This window comes from Haplochromis burtoni, unplaced genomic scaffold (assembly GCF_018398535.1).
Source record: "Haplochromis burtoni strain Fernald_Lab_line unplaced genomic scaffold, NCSU_Asbu1 Contig_1382, whole genome shotgun sequence".
NCBI lineage: Eukaryota > Metazoa > Chordata > Actinopteri > Cichliformes > Cichlidae > Haplochromis > Haplochromis burtoni.
The window spans coordinates 47,420-51,344 of NW_024583743.1; the positions used below are offsets into that span (position 1 = coordinate 47,420).

The following is a 3,925-nucleotide window of genomic DNA, read 5'->3' on the forward strand; positions in this document are numbered from 1 at the left end:
CACAAAGCACAGCAGGGCAGCTGCTCCTCCTCACAAACGCCACTGTTCTTCCTCTCTCTGTGAACACATTTCTTTATCACTAAAATCATTTACTGACTTTTGCACAAAATATCCAAATTTAAAAGATGGTGCAGAAGTCCTGTGGGTCAGAGCATTCAATCTGGAAACAAAGTGATGATTCATTGATTTCATCAACACTATTGAACTCATTTTCTGTCTGCCTTTCTCATTAAACATTCAGCAATCTGCTTGCAGTTTGCTGTGACTGCACATTTCCCACAAAGACTTCACAGTAAAAGCCTTCCATTGGAGGGTGCTGTTTATATCCTTCATGTTTTCCAGTCAGTGTATACAGATTATCTTTGTTTAGTTAATAATTGTGATTACTTTACAGAAGTAACTGATTAGTTACAGAAACATATCCAAGGTGAGCAGGTACCCCTCCAGCATAAACTCTAAGCAGCTAAAACATGAATGAATGTAAAAGGTGTCCCAGCTGTCAGTCAGACTGTACTCGGTGCTACATTAGAGATGTGGTTTCTGACAGCTGCTCCAGCTGCAGGATCAAACAGAAGTCCAAACATATTTGCCTTTGTTGCTTCTTATTATTGAACAACACAGCTGAGCATTGGTAATGCAGCCTTTAACATTAGCATTGTTAGCATATATGCAACAGAAATGTGGTCAGAAACTGGTATTGAGGGGCTGGCATAGCGAGAGGAGACGATCGCTGTTCCCACTCTCAAGTATTACAACCAACCCACCGCTGACTCGGTAAGAGTCAGGGGGTCATGCAGTGGGCCAACCCTTTCCCACTCAGTCTGAGGGGAACCCACACTGCACACTGGTCCTAATGTCAAACCACACAACAATTCCAAGGAAGGAGGAGAAGAAAGAAAGACTGAGGAAAGGAAACAATCAAAGGGAACATTAACAGATCAGCTTCTGTAGCGTCTCCAGGTTCTCCTGGTGACCAGCCGCTGTGTCCACACTGGCTCCAGTAGCTTCTCTTAATCTATTTAATCATTTATTAGTTAGGTGTGTAATTCTCATATTCTTTTCCCCCAACCTCATTTTGATCAGGACAAGTTTTTCTCTGAGTTAAACTAATAAGACTAGACATCTCTGTTCAGCAGCTGTGAGATGAAGGCTCCAGGACATCTTCAAGGATACTAAATATTTCAGAATAAGCTTCACCACAATCATTTTCAGAGCTCTGGTCTCTGCTATCAAACTACAACTGTTAAACTAGAACTACAGATTTCAAAATTTTATTTTAGAAACTTATTCTCAAAGGACAACATGAAAGATTATATCATTTTTTTCAAAAAATGTTTTCATAATTTTTAAACATTATTACATATATTTTGAATGAGTTGTATCCATGAAGTAAAGAAAAAAAAACATGTTTTAGAAGATCAGTCATTGCAGTACGAAACATCTATGAGATCAAAGACATTCATGAAACATTGCTGACAGTATCTCCTGTGACAACTTTGTGCAGCAACTCTAAACATTTTTGTAACTGTTGATCGTTCATGTCAGTTTGAGTTTGTTTGGTGCTTCTAAAACATTTTCTTACGTTACTTTGACGACATTTAGAAGAATTACTTGTTTGCTTTGTGTCTGTCTTGCTTTCTCCTGACATTTACTTCATATACACAATATCCTTCTGAGAACCAGCCTATACATTAATGTGATCTGTAATGGACATTTGTTTTTTTTATCTATATCTTTTGATTGATTCAAGCTGCCATACTAGTCAAAGGAGTTTGCAAAGAAAAGCGTCTGGACTTCTTTAAGTTACTTGAAGACGTTTCACGTTTCACCTCTCGAGGTGGCCTCTTTTAGCTCCAAATAGACAGGAAATCACAAGAAATGTTCAATGGAGAGATTATTTTTTTGGAGTCAGTGGATACTGAAGTGCAAAGTTTCTGCAGAGCCTATCACTACTTCATTTGGCCATCAGATTAGTTCAAGAACAAAGCTTCATGAAATAGGTTTCCATGACAACCAGCTGCATTCAATCCTGACATCACCAAGCACAATGGTCCAGTGGTGTAGAGCACATGGCCACTGGACTCTGGAGCTGCGGAGATGTGTTCTCCGGAGTGACCAATCACACTTCTCCATCTAGCAATCTGATTCACAAGTATAGATTTGATGGTTGCCAGAGCAAACCATCAAATCTATAGCAAACCATCCAGAAAATTTGATTATTTTTTCACAGCTGAAAAACAACATTTATTCTCTATTGGAATCTGCATCGTCCAATCCAAAGGTCACAATCTGAAGGAAACATCTGGTTTTGTTTCCTGTGATTAAATCTGAGCATCAGTATCGTGGGATTTATCCACTACATCCACACCACTGTTGTTCAGTGTTGTCATGATGGCTGTCTCATTAACAGCAGCAAGTATGATCCAGGCTTTAGCTGCTTTGGTTGTCACATTCAAAAATATAACTTTTTGATCTGATTTTAGATCAATTGTGTTAATACAGTATGTCAAAATGAAAACATAACTGTAAATTCAGACACATGAGGTTGTGCTGAAAAGAATGATACCAAACAAGGCAAAGTAAATAGTTTTTAAAGGTGAAATGTAGAAGTCAAATCAAAAGTAGTTAAAAATGGCCAATTATACCCTGGACCCCATGGTTAAACTTTTTTTTAAGTAACGCAATAGTTACTTTTCAAGTAATTAATTACTTTTAGAATCTTGTAACTCAGTTATTAACTAAGTTAATTTTTTGATGAAGTAACTTGTAACTGTAAGTAATTACTTTTTCAAAGTAACTTGCCCAACACTGCTCAGTACGCACTTTCCCCACAGACATGAGCATCACTGTCCTCAAACAGCAAATAACCAAGTATAATATTTTGATCTTGTCTCTTTCATTGTTCTTTCTTTCATTTCTTTCTTTCTTTCTTTCTTTCTATCTTTCATTCTTTTTAATGAATCTTTTTAACAATCTAAGGATGTTTCAGGTCATATTTATCCAGGAAAACACAAACATGTACAGGAGTCATCACAGCTCTCTGACCTCGTTGGTCCAGGTTCACCACTGAGTTGGAGGTTTCGTTTGGACCAGTCACTCCTCACAGACGGACAGCTGGACCTTGCAGACTGTGACCTCTGACCTCTGCAGACACAAACACGATTGAAGCAGCTGACTGCAGATAATGCAACTGTTTCCTGTCAGTAACAGTCCTCTTAGATTAGAGTTCAACTTTTTACAGGAAAACTGGACAAAACTGATTTTTGTTACAAACTCATTTTCATTTCCTCTCAGCTGACAAACACAGTCAGAAATTCAACCAGAATCAACACTAATTATAATGTCAGTGCAGAATTATTTCTGTTCCTCAGTGAGTTCAGCTCTCTGACCTCGTTGGTCCAGGTTCAGTACTGAAGTCTGGAGGATTATCTCTGGAGTCGTCACTTTCACAGCTGGATCCTGCAGACTCTGCTCTGTCCTCCTCTTTCTCCATCATCATCTTCTTGTGGACTTTAGTCAGTCTGAAATCACAAACACTCCGTGAGTTCACATTAACAGAAGTAACTGAGTTACAGTCGCTGACCTCTGACCTGTCATGTAACCTAGAAAAAAGGTCACATGATCCAGAGCAGCGATCACAGAAACATGATCTCACCTGCTGACTTAGAAATTTAAGTCATTTCGAAACACAAAACGCAAGACAATGACTGAACATTACGAACAGCTCTGAGTGTGATACAGTCAGCTCACTGCAAACTCTGACCTCAGTATGAATTAAAGCTCTTTTATGGCCACTAAGACACTTTAGGATCACATGATGTCCACACATGATATCTGTGACTGTCGTAGTTTAACATGTGAACTTCATACATGTAACATTCATGTTGATGCAGATCTCAGTCCCACATCAGCTCTGCTGAATAAT

At 38.6% G+C, this 3,925-nt stretch overlaps 1 long non-coding RNA gene across 1 annotated transcript; it reads right to left on the reverse strand.

Moving 5' to 3' along the window:
* Positions 1 to 2,988: 2,988 nt before the first annotated feature.
* LOC121813277 lies at positions 2,989 to 3,914 on the reverse strand. The gene is made up of 2 exons (XR_006053618.1): positions 3,390 to 3,914; positions 2,989 to 3,144 (listed from the first exon to the last, which is right to left on the reverse strand). It is a non-coding gene; the product is annotated as an uncharacterized LOC121813277 (long non-coding RNA).
* Between the last annotated feature and the right edge of the window lie 11 nt (positions 3,915 to 3,925).